Raw genomic sequence first — 17,489 nt, 5'->3', positions numbered from 1 at the left:
TCAGTGAATATACGAATGCCACTGCGAAGCTTTTCGTGAAGCTTTTCGATTGGTACAAAATGCCGCCTTCCGTCCACAAAGTACTTATTCATGGAGCCGATATAATCAACTCTCTTGTATTACCAATCGGAGTTTATTCGGAGGAAGCTTCAGAATCTCGGAATAAAGATTTCAAAAAATGAGTAGAGTCCTCACCAACGAGGATCTAATTCACGGGTTGTTGGTTTCATCTGATCCATTGATTTCCAGCCTTCGAACACCATTTCTGAAACCCAATCAAGAGTTTGGGTCCGATGTTTTAGACTTGCTTGAGTTGTGATTTATATTTTACGTTCCATTTTTTTTAATTTTTTTCATTTTTTTTTCCATTTTTTTTTTCATTTTTTTAAACTCTTATAAACTTCAAAATTATTTTAAAACTTTTTTTAAAATCGATTTTTCTTTTAAATTACTAATTTTCAACGAAAACCTTTTATTTTAAATATTTTATGAATTGTACCGAAAGATGTTGAAATGCAATTTTTTTATAAATGAATTTTGTAGTAATTTAAAACATTATTAGTCTGACCATGAAAATATTTTAATAAAAAATGTTGAGACTAACTGGCAAAAAAGAGGTAAAATTTAATTAAATCTAATGACTTTGACCACCGACCCATCTTAGAGAGTGAACATGTAATAATTCCTTCCGCAGTCATACCTGACCTATTCTAAATCTTCTACCTCAGTGTACCCCTCGTCACCTCGGTGCACCACGCGTCACTCGGTGCAGAACGCGTCACTCGGTGCAGAACGCGTCACTCGGTGCACAGCGTCTACTCGGTGAAGAATTCTCAGTGCATTGTAAATCGAGGTGATTATGAATCTTCTTCGATAATTCGGAATTCCACTTGATTAAAAACTTTTGCTGATTGAGAGGAAATTTGCAAAATTTTTAACAAATCGAAATATAAGCTATCGCAAATTTTAAAAGTTGATGCCTGAAAGTCGTGGTTAACTACCGATAAATTCTAAATGTAAAACTAAACAAGAAATTTAATTTAAAAAAATGTTGACACTAACTGGCAGCAAAAAGGTAAAATTTAATAATTTCTATTGACTTTGACCACCCCCTCCGTCCATCTTTTAGGGGATGATTACAAAAAAACAGTTTTACTGCATTCGAATTTAGTATGAACGAACTGTAATGTGCCGCTGAAGGCATTTTTGAGCGGAACATTTTTTGCGTGTAAGCGATTTTGCCAGACGTTCATAGTGTGGAAACCTTTTCCGATGGGTTCAGTGAGCTTTACGAGGAACTCACAACTAAAGACTTTTCGAAAGTTGGTTCAAAAATTCGGTGTCAACGGTTTCATAACAAGAAAGAGTGCCAAATGTCATGTGTCAAAACTAGTGTCATATATGCATCAATCAAACATTTTTGTCAACAAAACACAAACAGTCCAGCATTTGTGTGAAACGATTCTTGGTTTAAGGACGGTGTTGAGTAGTCTTCTGGGAATTAAATGATCGAAAAAGAACGGAAAGGAACTAACGAATTGAGTGTTAAACGATTTTTGTGTCTTATTTGAAAGCTACCTGGACGATAAACGTGAAAACAGAGTGACAAAATGAAAATCGACCAATTGCCAGTTGAGATGCTGATGAAAGTCTTCGCGTATCTACCAACGTGCAGTGAAGTGTCACTAGTGAACAAACTGTTCTACGACATTGTGTGCAAAGCTTATGATCCAAACGTCTGTTTACGGATTGACCAGCGATTCTTCGACCGTTTCTTTCGTGACAATGTGATGGATTCGCAGTGTTTACAGAGCATGAAAACATCGAATCGAGAAATCACGAAAGTGGAAATCGGACCGTTTGAATGTAGTCTGAATCTGTGCTGTGGTATACGTTACCATTTTCTGAATCAGGATCAGCGACCGATTATTTCCGTTGTGGAAAGTTTCTCATCGACCCTCACGTTTTTGAAATACACAAATGTGTCCAGAGCCACCGTGGATGAGTCAACATTTCTCGAAATTCTGTCATCAATACCGAACGTATCGCATTTGGACTTACGCTGCCTGCGTTTTCAAGGATCAAGAGGTATCGGGAACGACGAGTCAACGCACACCGTTCATGACGACGACGGTGGTTTAAACTTAATGAAGTTGAAATCCTTGTCGATGGCTGGATGCAGCGACGATATTTTCGCGGTTTTCAATCGTCTACGAACCGGTGTTCTGACCGAACTGGAAATAAGCAATTTCTGTTGGAATACATTGACGCCGCTGCTCGATCGGCAATGGAATATCAAGAAATTGAAATTGGAATTCGCTCAAGATGATGATGTTGCTATCGACATATTCGACAATTTGATCTTAGAGTCGTTAGAGCTAAGCGGGCACAGAATAAACAGCGTCAAGCTTGAACCGATTCTATCAAAACAAATCAAATTGAAATCACTAACTCTATTTGATGGAACTGTTGTTGATGGCCCAGTTATGACTGCCATAGCACATAACTTGAACCTAGAGACACTAGCAGTAAACGTCACTTGGACATCAGATGCGTCATTCGTACAGTTTCGGAATTTGAAGAAGTTGACAGATTTGACTATAGTACAGAGTGGAGACCACGAAAGTACAACCAAATTCAGAACACTTGCTGAGTCGGACAACGCTTCACTTAGAAAGCTGAACTTGCAGGGATTCGTTACAATGCCAGCTGACCTTTTTCGTCTATTGGCAAAATCTGCACCACGTCTCCGAATCTTAATCGCACAACACTCGAGCAGAGATGAACGAGAACTGGATGCTATTATGCGACATTTCAATTTCGTTGAAGTTTTGGCAATCCGAATTGGGACCGAACCCTTTCTTGACACAATCGAATATTTCAATCCAAAGTTAAGCGAACTCTCAATTGTGGTCGCAAGTTCAGACCTATTGTACAATCTGTGGCTGGCCAAATTAGTTGCAGCGTATCCACACCTCAAGAAGCTGAAACTGATGTTAAGCGACATGGAAGCAAATACTTTGGAAATTGGACCGATTCTGAGTGGATTCACATACCTAGAATGCCTTGTAATACGGTCAGATTGTCCGTTCATCGTAGAGGATTTGGATGACTTACAGCACCGAAAGAGTAATTTGAATTTTGTGTCTTTGGGACAGCTGCTGACATTAAGCGAGGAGGAAGTAACAAACTTGCGTAGAAATTTTCGAGTGGTAAATTTAGACAAATTTATATATTTGAACATTGCGTGTGACCATTATACAATGAGTCGTGAATCTCAAAACCTTTTCTGAATGTAAACAAAAATCTCAATAAAATTATGGAACGTCGAATGGTTGTTCTCTACCTCAAACCAATTTGTCAATCGATAAATTCGTTTATTCCGAAATACTGCAATATCCGCATGTCCTCTTCCTCTGGTTTGTATGTCTAGGAATACCTGATGGGATTTTCAGTCTTATTGAAGTGATACCCTCTTTTGGCCAAAGACTGAGATGCTTCATCATTCCCCATTGAAAAGAGTGATCCTTTATAGGCTTTAATTCATACCCTGACCAGACATTCCGAAACCATATGCTACATTTTTTGGAGACATTAGAGAGATAAACAGAAAACAAAATTTTGAATTAGGCCTGCTTTGGGTCTGTATGTGTAGTTAGAGCAGCTCCATAAAGCAATGTGAAAAAGACCTAATTCAAATTTCTTTTCGTTTTCCTGTTATGTTTGACAGCATAACAAAAATTGAATTTGGTTTCGCGTTGCAACAGCAACACATAAAGTCATTGCGCCATTAACAACAAGCTGGAACACTCGGTAAATTTTTTGTTTTTCTTTTTGCGAGTCGAAGCTGTAAGCGTCACAGCCACCGATATCAGTTCTTTTGTAGTGGATAAAAGGACTTGCGTCACACTTCCACTGTAAGTGGTTTTGGGCGATTCGCCATACATGATAAAATCAAACAAAAAATTAATTGAAGTGAGAAATCGCATTTTCGAGGATGCTGTTTGTTGCTAGAGCGTAGCGAGATAAACTTTTTCGAACATATTGTTTGTCACAACAAAGGCTTTTGAAGTTTCAGCGGAGAGGAGAAAATGACTATTTTACCACTTGCGTTGTGAAAAATCATTTTTGTGCTTGAAGACTGAAATTCGACGGATTTCGACACGCATTCTACGATCGAAAAGCTCAATTCTGTACTTCTCAGAGAGAGGTATTTGCGGCCAAGAAAGTACTTTCGCGGACGCTAGCTCTCTCCGGCCGAAAATGGATTTTCATATATATTTTTCCGGCCGCGATCAAGTGTGCATGCTTTGTTGTTGAATTGGCTGTGTAGAGTGATTTCTATGTTAATGGTGTTGTGGTTTCGTCTCATTTAAATTTTCAAGCACAATAATCGACGTTTGTGACTCGTGATGAAAGCTGAATTTTTCGGGACACGTCGTAAGCTTGTCCTAACGAGGCGGAGCCGAAAAATTCAACCTTTCATCACTCGTAACAAAATGTACTAATGTGTCTATTGTCTGTACAAATGGGTTCAATTCGATATAATGCCAAATCGTGTCTTACCGACCAATAATCTGACTGTTTCTCTCTTATCCTTATCGAAGCATTCACAGATTACGAAAATTTAGCAATTATAGAACAACGCCACGGTAAATATATGTATCTGGAACTTATGCGAATTTAATTCATTTCACTGATCGAATCAGCTCGAATCCGATGTGAGTAAAAATTTAAAATATTTCGAGTTGTGTAATGAAGTGATGCCTCGTATCAATGAGTTCGGTCAACCAATCGGCCGAGCAGTGACCAATTGGAAACCATGCGTCTAACCGCAACCTGTAACATTGACTGGACGAACAGGTCGGCTCGAACCACTCAAAGTGGCAAAGCATACCGACGATCTCTATGCTGCTCTCAGCCTCGATGATGGACGATTTTGGACTAACATGCACGAAGAACCATTTACATGCATTGATGGTCTTCGGACCCATGTCGAAACGAGAGTCAATAGTACGGATCAACATTTCGCTATTATTGATACGAAAATGGACAAAGCTGTTGGAATGATCGGATTGAAACGAGCAGATCCAATGAATGGTGTAATCGAAGGTGGAGCTGCTATGTTTTCTCCATTGCTTCAGCAATCGATACCATCAACCGAAGCACATTATCTTCTTACGTCCTATACATTTGATAAACTGAGGTATCGCCGTTATGAATGGTGTTGTGAGTCCCACAACGAACCAGCACGAAAAACCGTCACGAGAATCGGATTCACTTTAGAGTGCGTCTTCCAGAATATTGACAAAGTGTTGTATTGCTTTGACTTGACCAAAATTGTTGAAAAAAATTTCTTTTATTCAACGAAGGGCGAACGAAACGTGTTACCGTTTACGATTCGTGACGAAACGTTTTACCGTTTACAATCATAATGCGGACGAACAACAGGACAAAACAATGCTGATTTCGGCGTATCACGCCATCATCAGTGCACCTATGTCCTAATGTTTTGCACGAAGACAATGGTGCAAAACATTAAGGTGAAACGATCGGTTTTAATGTTTTGCCCCATTGTCTTCGTGCAAAACATTAAAAGGAATCGATATATTTAATCGATACCATTAAAAGATGATACCAGAAAGTAATTTGTCTTGCGATGACTATGTGCATATCAGCACGACACGTTTCGTTCGCCCTTCGTTGAATAAAAGAATTTTTTTCAACAATTTTGGTCAAGTCAAAGCAATACAACACTTTGTCAATGTTGAATTACTGACCAAGCAATACAACAATTTTATTAATTCCAGAATATTTGTGTGGAAAAGGGACGTTCTTGTGATGCCATGCCGCTTGGTTTTCAGTTATCGATGATGAGTGGTCATCTTTCTCTCTTTTACGCTCTTTTAACACTGTATAGAGTGTTAAAAGAGAGAAAAAAGAAAAATATTTCACTGGCCTCGATGCACCCATGTGTCAAAATTTGTATGTAAAAGTCCAGTTAACCAGGAACAAAACCAAGGCAGCATTTAACTGAGATCGTTAGGGCACATTCTCCTTTTGACATTCTCTTTTACCTCTATAATTCGTCTAAGGGTCTAAGGTGTTGACAAAGCACCTCCATAATACGTGTTGAACAACCAACCAACATTTCCGTGTTCCGTAACATAATATCGAAGATAAAAGAAAATTTAAAAACAATTCTAGTTCGAGGCGATGGGTCGGTGGGACACAATCGATGCGACTTTCCTCTTGTTCGTCTCGTTCATTTTTAGCCCCGTACGAAGTACTGGGGGCTTATAAGATTAATATGCCGTTTGTAACACGTCGAATTGGAAGCAGACAGTAAGGGCAAAGCATTTGGTTATGTTCATAGATGACGAATCAGCAATAAAAAAAATGTCCGTCCGTCCGTTCGTCTGTGACCCCTCTAGCTTGAGCAAATCACAACCTTTTTTCAAAATTCTTTTTTTCCCCGATTGGTATCGACAAAAGTAAGGTCAAGTTCGAAAATGGGCATGGTAGGGTCGGTCCTTCCAGAGCTAGAGCCCTATAGGTGTTTTTCAGTCTTTCGACGATATCTACCGAAATACGCACGCAATAGCTGCTTGTGATATATTAAATGAAAGGTATTGACGAGTAGAACAAAGTTGCTGAACATTGTTTTTGTGTAGGATGCAACGCGAGCTTGTTGGGAGGGCTCAAAGGTCGTTACTCGGCCCTCAGTGTTTTTTGCACATAAATCGAGTAAATCTCATCCGATTTTGCTAGTTTTAGTTTTTTATGGAAGGTAATTGAATGCCGAATAGAATGATGGCAAAAAAAGTTTCAAATTTGGTCTCTTGGACTAAGGCCGGTACTCGGCCCTAAGTGTTTTTTGCACATAAATCGAGGAAATCTCATCCGATTTTGCTAGATTTTGTTTCATTTGAGAGGTAATTGAATCTTCTTCTTCTTCTTTTTCAGCCTGTTTCTATCCACTGCTGGATGTAGGCCTCTCCAACTTCTTTCCATTTCGTACGATCCATTGCCATTTGCTGCCAGTTTGTACCTGCAATATTCTTAATTCCGTTTGTCCATCTCTCTGGTGGTCTACCTATAGCTCGTCTTTTATATGGTCGCCAGTTCATGATATTTTTGGTCCAACGTTCGTCTGTCCTTCTTGCAATATGTCCCGCCCAGCTCCATTTCAGAGATGCTATTCTTTCCATGACATCAACGACCCTGGTTTGTTGTCGAATCCATTGATTCGTCATTCTGTCTCTGAGTGTTATTCCGAGCATACTCCGTTCCATGGCTCTTTGTGTCACTCTCAATTTATCTTCGGATGCTTTTGTTAAAGTTAACGTTTCCGCTCCATAAGTGAGCACTGGAAGGACACAAGTGTCGAAAACTTTGCGTTTCAGACTATTATTCATTTTGCTTTTGAAAATTAGTCTGAGTTTTCCGAACGCTGCCCATGCAAGACCAATCCTACGTCTTATTTCTGCAGTTTGGTTGTCCAGACCTAACTTCAGTTTATGTCCTAGATATACATAGCTGTCGACTCACTCATTCAATGACAGTGTCACCAATTTTGATTTCTCTATCGTCCCCGATGTTGGTCATGACTTTTGTTTTCGATAAGTTCATCTTGAGGCCAACTTTGCTCGCCTCTTCACTTAACTGTTGTAGCATAAGCTGAGCCTGACCTAGATTCGCTGCTATCGGTACAATGTCATCAGCGAAGCGGAGATTGCTCAGGTACTCTCCATTTATCTTTATTTCCATTTTACTCCAGTTTAACTTCCTAAAAATACTCTGCAGAATCGCCGTGAATAATTTCGGTGAAATGGTGTCACCCTGCCTTACACCTCGGCCAATTCTGAATTTCTCCGTGCTCTTATGAAGTTTTATACATGAAGTAGCATTTTTGTACACATATCGAATTGTGTTGGAGTACCTTGACTCTACTCTACATTCGTCTAATGCGTCCAATATCGACCATGTTTCCACTGAATCGAAAGCTTTTTCGAAGTCTTTGAATAGCAAGACTATGTCGATGTTGTCGATTCACGACACTTCTCAATGAGCGTTCTCATCACCTGCAAATGGTCGTTTGTGCTGAAACCAGATCTGAAAGCAGCTTGTTCAACAGGTTGGTAGAAGTCGAACTTGTTAGTGTTCCTCTTCGTAATGATTTTCATAAACAACTTGTAGAGTGTTGACAATAGGCTTATGGGTCGGTAATTTTCCAGCTTTGTTATGTCTCCTTTTTTATGCAGCAATGTAATTACCGCATTTTCCCAGGCTTCTGGTACTTCTTCCCATTGGAGACATTGATTAAACAAAGCCGTGATTGCCTTTAATAATGAGTCTCCACCTAGTTTAATGGCTTCCACTGGAACACCATCTTCTCCGGGAGACTTTTTGTTTTTCATCTCGGCTACTGCAGCTTTGACTTCATCAACAGTTATGTCGGGCATATCCTCCGATCCCACGTTTCTTATTATTGGTCTATCTACGAAAGTGCCTAAAATCAATCGTCCAAAACAGATACTCAAAAAAAATTTCATGTAAGGGGTCGAAAACCAGAGAAAAATCTCAAAAATCCATCATTTTCGGCCCGGACACATGAAATAGTAATTTACATGCTTATGCACGGTAAAGTGTACTTTACATCACTGTACGCAAATGAATCAATCGAACAAATTGCGTAAGTTTGACATTTCAAAACAATTGGAAACGGCCGGAAAACAAAAGAATTGTATGTCAAACTAGCGTTGCTATATGTATCTAACAGTATTTAAGTAACTTCAAACATTATCTAGTTGAATATTGGTAAATTAAGGTTTTTTTTAACGGTAAATCATTGTCAGTTTACATGAACTCATTATGACGAAATGACTCAACCAACCATCGATCGAATTATGCGATTTTAAATCATTTAATAACGATTTTTTTCAAATTATTTTTCAATCTACGTATAGCGTCTGTCAGAAGCCATTTGTGTTCGTTCAAAATGAATAATATTCGGCTGATCGGGTTTTTGTTTCTTTCTCCCCTCAATCATACGGTCTAATTTCGTTAAATCAATGGTGAAATCTAAATTTGAAGCAGTATTGCGACGACAACATTTTAATTGTTGCACAGTTGCTTCAAGGTCAAAGTTGAGCGGATTTTGTCGGCTGTCAAAAAATGTGCTCGACTTCAATGTATCGTCTTCTTTCTTTCTTTCGTTTATCTTCTGTTCCCTCTTTTTCTTCCGCATCTAAATGCTTCCGTTTCATTCAATCAATTATTGCAAATTTGGAAATTCTTTGCACCGACCAATAGATTAATTGGTCATTTTGTTTTCGCATTCAAACTGTTTATCTATCTCACTTACAGTGAAATATACAAACGAACCAATCATCAACTTACACTTGAGCAATGACAAAGTGTACTTAATAAGAAATGAAAACAAAATAATGTTTCTTTTGTCACGCCCCCAATAACCCTTTACCGTCGTTGTGTATGAATTGGATATGTTTTGTTTCAACTATTTAATATTTGGAATATATACTGACAAGGGCATTGAATGAGTTATATTAATCTTAAGCTGCTAAATAATCCAAACCGTGAGGACATAAAAAGCTGCTGACCTGAGCTATTTTTATCATTCATTCAGATCTTCTTAGACTGTGCAGTGATTGTAGTTTGGACTTCATTTAGTTGAAAACTTTTGAAAATATTACTTGTTGCATTGTCAGTGAACGTTTTTGTTTAAAGAATCAGTCTCTTCTTAGCACTTCAGACTTAAAGATTCAGACTTAATAAACACTTCAAAATCCCCAAAATATTAACATTCGAAGGCGAAATATTTCATCAAAGTTCATATCAAAACGAAAAGCGAATTGTGCCATTTTCAAATCGTTTCAACACAAAGCGACGAGAGACCATTTTTGGAACCGTTTTCCCCGATATTTCTGCTTAGTAAAAACCACAAATTAAGGTGAGTGAAATTTTTCTTTTTGCTTTTTTTGCGAGAGCTCAAGTCAGGGATGATAATTATAGCTTGCACTATAACGCTGATCGACAATTTGTTTTTATTATTATTTTGTGAATGTTCCTATCAATCTGTATCGTCATTAGTGATTAGGGTCTTTCAAACTGTGTGAAAAATTCGGAATTAGAGATAATTGATTTAAATGTTTGTGGATAAAGAAATGGATAACCTTTCGCTTTTGAGCCTTTAAGACCGTCGAAATGGTAGTTGTAAGGAAATAAATAGTAGGTATGTTGTAGCTGTGTTACAAGTATGTAATGTGGATTCTGTCTGGAAAACATTTGTTGTGTTGCTATCATTACATTACAACACGTGTAACACATCATGCTTTATGCCAACTGAGGGAGTTGCGGGAAATGGATAAAATTGCTTGAAAAGACACATAAATTTCATTTTGGCGAAACGATATAGTCAATTAGTTGAAGATTTGAAATGCGTCTCTTATAGGTCTGTTCCAAGGTTATTTGAACTGTCAAAACGTCATCCATAGAGCCATAAATTATTGTTGACAAATTGTACACAAAAGTTGAGGTTATGGCTCTGTGGATTCTCTCGTTCGTTTTCGGCTTGTCAAAAGTCGTATTTGCCGTTGGATGGAACAAACCTATTGAGTGGATCAAATACATAAAGTTAAAACTGCGCACAATTTTATTTTTTGATTTATGGCGCATTTCGACCCAAAAATTTGCGAAAAAATCGTGAAAAATAACGAAACGCGCCTATTGAAAAGCGCAGAGAATAGTGTAGACACATTAGCACGCAGATGCGTTTCGCCAATACACAAAGCCTAATGTAATTAGAGAGTCCTTAGAGTTCCTTAGAGTAGTTTCAATACAACAACTTGTAGCTGTATGTCCAACTAACAATTTTTCTTTGGACGTTTTACAGAATGGCTCAACGCATCCCTAAAGTAAACGCCGGAAAGTATAGCAGAATCTTAGGGATCTCCGAAAACCGAAATAACACCAACAGTGAACTGACGATAGCGAATTTATCGCCAATGGTGCTGACGAATATTTGCGGCAGACTTCAAACGAATGATGTAATTTCCGTGTTTAATTATCAACGGCCAATATTCGACAACGTTGCAAAAGAAGGTCTGAGCAGAGCTGTCCAACGCCACACCGCAGAACATCTTCGCATTTATTTACAGTGGAACAATGAGATATTTCAGCGTGTCGTCGATCTTCTGGACGCAAACGTAAGACGTCTAACAATTATTGGCATGGGAAACCTAATCACAGAGGACATAGACAAGATTTACCATCTGTTAACGTTATGTCCCAACATCACTTCACTCCAGCTAAGAAACATCAACACACCATTGATTCAGCAAGGCATCTTGGAAAGACTGCCATCGTTGGTGAGAATTGATCTCCGATTTGCTCCGATTCCGATAACGCTCTGCCTGCATCCGAACATCATGGAATTTATATGTTGCATTGGTCCGGGCGATTGTAAGAGATGTATTGCACTCGGTGATGTAAGACAGTCGTGGTTTCACAAGTTTTACGAAATGAACCATCACATTCGTCTGGTCTTTATGCATTTCACCGACGTCGAATGTGACAGATGTAAGAAGCGAGCTTCCTCTTTTCGGAATGAAATGGATGCAAGGATGGCGAGACATCAGGCACGAGATGGAATAGTAAGAAGATTTATGTGCAATTTATAACACACTCGAGTTATGTGTGGGTCGGCTATGAGTAGTTCTAATTAAAAACACGATTTGAAGTTTAACTTACGCTTAATAAACGCATTTTTAGCAACTAAGGGATCATGGATCCAAACCTAATATAAATAGATAAGCCAGTGACTGAGGTCTCAATGTGGAAGTTCTCTAGTTTATTTTTAATTTTCTAGTTTATTGTTTCCGTAAATGACTGAGTGGTATGAAGTAGTTGATCGATGTTTCGTAAATAAAGTTTTTGCAAAATGAATTTCTTAATAAAATTGTTGTATTGCTTGGTCAGTAATTCAACATTGACAAAGTGTTGTATTGCTTTGACTTGACCAAAATTGTTGAAAAAAATTTCTTTTATTCAACGAAGGGCGAACGAAACGTGTTACCGTTTACGATTCGTGACGAAACGTTTTACCGTTTACAATCATAATGCGGACGAACAACAGGACAAAACAATGCTGATTTCGGCGTATCACGCCATCATCAGTGCACCTATGTCCTAATGTTTTGCACGAAGACAATGGTGCAAAACATTAAGGTGAAACGATCGGTTTTAATGTTTTGCCCCATTGTCTTCGTGCAAAACATTAAAAGGAATCGATATATTTAATCGATACCATTAAAAGATGATACCAGAAAGTAATTTGTCTTGCGATGACTATGTGCACATCAGCACGACACAAACTGAAGTGAGCAATCACTTCAATTGTACGAGCATTATATACACTTTTTCGTCATTTGTTAAAACTCTTTGTTTTGTTTTTTGTGCTATATCTCTCACATACAGCTTTTGTGGATCTCTCACATCCGACAATTTGTTTTTCGGTAATTTTAGTTACAATAAATAAATTGTTACTAAAACCGCGCAGAGTATGGCAGCCGTGGCGCCACCCACAGCTGCGATACCAAACTTCAAAAAGCATCGATCATGTCCGGAGCGATAGCGGAGGACTTGACGCAGTCTAACTTCCAAAAAAAGAACGAAGAAAATTTTTTGAGACGCGGCAACTATATATACTTTGACCTGTATCACCACAAATCCTATTCTATCTTATTCGCGCTTCAAATACGAGCAAAACGAGCTATCACTCGACTATGTAACTTTAAAATTGCCGGAGATACATCGTTTTGAAGTTGGTCATTTTGATAGAAAACAATCAAAATCTTTCAACTTACTCTGTATGTTTCTATCTATCTGTCTATCTGTCTATCTATCGACGGACTATCTCGGAAACTAGTCAGCCAATCTCCATGAAATTTTGCAGGAACCTCAGGGTGGGCAAAAAAATGAAAATGTGATACGCCATTACCCCAGGGAAAACCAGAATTTTGTTTTATTGGCCCTCGAAGTGGTTTCTGAGTGAGGTTTTCGAGGGTCGGGAACGCGTTTTCGGTTGTAGCTTAGCTGTATTGAAACCTACAGAGGCGTGTGACCCATCAAATGAAAGGTATTCGTAACACAATTCGAACAAAAAAATAATTTAAAAAATCGGGGCAGATTCGTTTGAGCTAGAGTGATTAGAGTGACCAAATTTTGAGCTACTCGAGCGTAGGATGAAAGGACTAATATCTTTTTGGGTTATGAGAGATAGAGAATTACTTTCTTCGGCAAAGTCTCAGAGTTTTACGAGTAGAACAGAGGGGCATATGTGAAAAATGTCGAAAGTTGGAAATGGGTGGGTCAATTATGTTTTTAGAGGTATTTTTTGAATGGTGACAGATAGAGAGTTACTTTCTTCGGCAAAGTCTCAGAGTTTTACGAGTAGAACAGAGGGGCATATGTGAAAAATGTCGAAAGTTGGAAATGGGTGTGTCAATTGGGGTTTTGGAGATATTTCTTGAATGGTGGCAGATAGAGAATTACTTTCGTCAAATTTTCGATTTTCGTCAAATTTTCTGAATTTCGTCAGATTTTGGAATTTCGTCAAATTTTCGATTTTCGTCAAATTTTCGAATTCCGTCAAATTTCGTCAAATTTTCGAATTTCATCAAATTTTCAAATTTCGTCAAATTTTCAAATTTCGTCAAATTTTCGAATTTCGTCAAATTTAGACCAATTTTCGAATTTCGTCAAATTTTCAAATTTCGTCAAATTTTCAAATTTCGTCAAATTTAGACCAATTTTCGAATTTCGTCAAATTTTCAAATTTCGTCAAATTTTCGAATTTCGTCAAATTTTCAAATTTCGTCAAATTTTCGAATTTCGTCAAATTTCGTCAATTTTCAAATTTCAACAAATTTTCAAATTTCATCAAATTTTCAAATTTCGTCAAATTTTCGAATTTCGTCAAATTTTCGAATTTCGTCAAATTTTCAAATTTCGTCAAATTTTCGAATTTCGTCAACTTTCGAATTTCGCCAAATTTCGTCAAATTTTCAAATTTCGTCAAATTTAGTCAAATTTTCGAATTTCGTCAAATTTTCGAATTTCGCCAAATTTCGTCAAATTTTCGAATTTCGTCAAATTTTCGAATTTCGTCAAATTTTCGAATTTCGTCAAATTTTCGATTTTCGTAAAATTTTTGAATTAAAACTGTAAACTGTTATAAAAAGCAGTGTTGAGTACACTTCTAAAACGACTGATATCCCAACAAAAATTAGACTGGAAACAACCAAAATTTTACCAAAAAAATCTGCGTCGCATGTGGCAGATAAATTTTCTTGCTGGTCTGTTCCTGAACATCTGAAACTTTGCGACGCAGATTTTTTTTGGTAAAATTTTGGTTGTTTCCAGTCTAATTTTTTTTTTGTAAAAATTATTTGGCAGATGATGAGAAAACCTAAGCCAGCTTGTTTGAACTAGTTGGTATAAAATTTAATTTTTGCGTAACGAAGCTGAAAGCGTCAACTCTAGCGATATCATTCATTTTAGAAATTGTATTTCAAAGACTGCGTCACACTTTTCTCGAAGAGATTTTTGTTGGGATACAATTATTAATAAAATTGTTGTATTGCTTGGTCAGTAATTCAACATTGACAAAGTGTTGTATTGCTTTGACTTGACCAAAATTGTTGAAAAAAATTTCTTTCATTCAACGAAGGGCGAACGAAACGTGTTACCGTTTCGAATTGTGACGAAACGTTTTACCGTTTACAATCATAATGCGGACGAACAACAGGACAAAACAATGCTGACTTCGGCGTATCACGCCATCATCAGTGCACCTATGTCTTGCGATGACTATATGTGCATATCAATTATTAATAATTGTATCGATGCTTTTTGAAGTTTGGCATCGCAGCTGTGGGTGGCGTCACGGCTGCCATACTCTGCGCGGTTTTAGTAACAATTTATTTATTGTAACTAAAATTACCGAAAAACAAATTGTCGGATGTGAGAGATCCACAAAAGCTGTATGTAAGAGATAAAACAAAACAAAGAGTTTTAAGAAATGACGAAAAAGTTAAATTTTCTTTTTAATTATAGCTAGATACAAAAGATTTGAATTCCATTTACAACACTATTCTGAAATATTTTGTAAAATATAAAATATTTCATCCAACCCTTTATGATCTTCACCAAAAGTGCCCATAACTCTGGCAGCGTTCGTGCGTTAATTTTTTTTCTCTCGCATCGTGTCATAATTAGTCTGTGTCATTTTTTTTATATATACACGCTCTGAATTTTGAAAACCGACACATTTTCTGTTTTGTGATTTACTGCCTTTTTCTGAATTTTACATACATTTTTATATGGAAAAATCAAAAAACTCAAGTAAAACACAGAAACATATCGCTCGGGCGTCAAAACACTTTTATGTGACTAATTATGACACGATGCGAGAGAAAAAAAAATTAACTCCTAAGTTACCGACACCGTTCCGGCGCCCGGCTCGCATTGCGGCCCTCCGCTTCGCTCCGGGGCAATGGGCCGGATCGCTCGGCGTGTTAAAACGCTGTTTATGTACAATGAAAATTCGTAAAGGGATTACTACCTTATGGTTGGTATTCAATACAGAAAGATTATTACAGTAAGACTATTCAACAACCAAAAAGTTACTGCCAAAAAGATACCGCCAAATCGCTTATTATCGACTTTCTGTATAGAGACGACAGAATTTGCACTTCCTGTTTAGAGACGATAGAATTTGGTTTTTGGCCTTATGAAGAAACGTTGACTTACCGAAGAAACGATGAGAAGAAATGGTGAGTTCCTGAAAAAACGATTAGAACCTTCCGTCGCCGTTTCTTCAGGAACTTGTTATTTCTTATGAATTCACCGTTCCTTCTCGTCGTTTCTTCAGGAAGTCATCGTTTTCACAGAAAGTCACCGCTTTTTACATAAAACGGCAACATCCTGAAGAAACTGTGACTTTCTGAAGAAACGACGAGTTCCTGAAGAAATGGTGACTTCCTAAAGAAACAGCGACTTCTTGAAGAAACGGCGACTACTCGCCGTTTCTTCAGGAAGTCGCCGATACTCATGTCGTCGAAATTTCAGGACAATTAGGGTTTCTTAGAAATTTTAAGAATTAAAATTTCAAATGGTAAGCTGTGCAACATCCCAATCGAATTTTCTCCAATGGGGATAGCCACGCACTCCAATAACAGGCACAAGAACAGACGTCCGTAACGCAGTGACCTATACCAACATAAAAAAACTAAATTTATATGAGAATTTTAGAATGCTGCGTGCTGCATCGTGGAGGCCTCTTATTTAATTCTGCTGTCGTGCCTGTTCTTGGGTTAATTCACGCCGTAAGTGCGGTCGAAATTCAAAATCTTTCTCACGCAAGTCTTTCTAAATTGCTTCTAAAATCTCCTTAACCCCCTAAAATCTCATTAAACTCCAATAAATCAGGATCAATATTAATAAAATCAGTGGATGAGTAAAACAACATGAAAAGTTCGCTTGCGTCGCGTTAAACTGTTTAGAACTCAACAAAGCAATTGTTTTCGGAATTGTTTACTACTAAAATCGATTTGAAATAAAATTCTAGAAAGTGTTGTATTGGTTGATTCTGGATTCAGACAATGCAAATCTACATGACTTTTGCTTAAACGAAAAATCTAGGAAACTATTTAAAAAAAAGTCTTATTCATTTTCAAACTGAAAGTTCTATTTGTTCAGCTCTAATTTCGGTCAGTACAGTAGTGATAGCTCGATCAAATTGTGAAATGTGTTTGAAAATTTCTGTCCTGAATTTCCTTTGGAAGTACCTTTCGAAAACTTGGGTGCGAATAATTTTTTAAATGTTCAAAATAATTCATTATTGAAAGTTAGGAAACGAAAGCTTCTAAAACATGAGACTAAAAACCTCCTAAACCTCCTAAGATATGAGGATTTTTAAAGCGTGGGATGCTTGATTAATAGGAAATTCAAACAAGGACGAAGTTTTGCGTGCGATTGTAGCGAATCGCTCGAGTTGAAATTTCCTATTTTATTTCAGAAGTGAACACTACGAATCCACGAATCGAAAACATCAATGTGTTACACAACTTTCAAAAATTTTCGAAAGCGACAGTTCGGTGTAGGAAATTTCTTTTTTCTTCATTGTCAAAACAAGAGGCGAAAAAATTAACATTTTGTACCCCGAATTGTCAACAACGCGTCAACAAAACGTCACTTTGTAATGGCCTTTCGTGAGTAGAAAATAAGGTCACCGCACATGTGAAATAGTCATTTGCTCATCAAGTGTAAAAAAAAATTGGAAATTTCATTTCGATGGTGTTGTAAAGAGCTCTAGACACAAGTCACCACAGGAAATACAATTTCAAATTCTCACTCCAATTCTCACTTTTCTGTATGAAATTCGGTTGTGAAAAAGATTTGTCAAC

The 17,489-nt window shown here is 37.5% G+C and overlaps 1 long non-coding RNA gene across 1 annotated transcript; it reads left to right on the top strand.

The window, feature by feature from the left end:
- The first annotated feature begins 5,331 nt into the window (after positions 1–5,331).
- On the top strand, positions 5,332–8,039 carry LOC119076203. Its single transcript, XR_005087572.1, has 3 exons — positions 5,332–5,501; positions 6,853–6,856; positions 8,029–8,039. It is a non-coding gene; the product is annotated as an uncharacterized LOC119076203 (long non-coding RNA).
- The last annotated feature ends 9,450 nt before the right edge of the window (positions 8,040–17,489 follow it).

Source organism: Bradysia coprophila, unplaced genomic scaffold, assembly GCF_014529535.1.
Source record: "Bradysia coprophila strain Holo2 unplaced genomic scaffold, BU_Bcop_v1 contig_232, whole genome shotgun sequence".
NCBI classification, from domain to species: domain Eukaryota; kingdom Metazoa; phylum Arthropoda; class Insecta; order Diptera; family Sciaridae; genus Bradysia; species Bradysia coprophila.
Note: the sequence above shows the minus strand (reverse complement) of the source record. Positions and strands in the feature narration are given on the sequence as shown.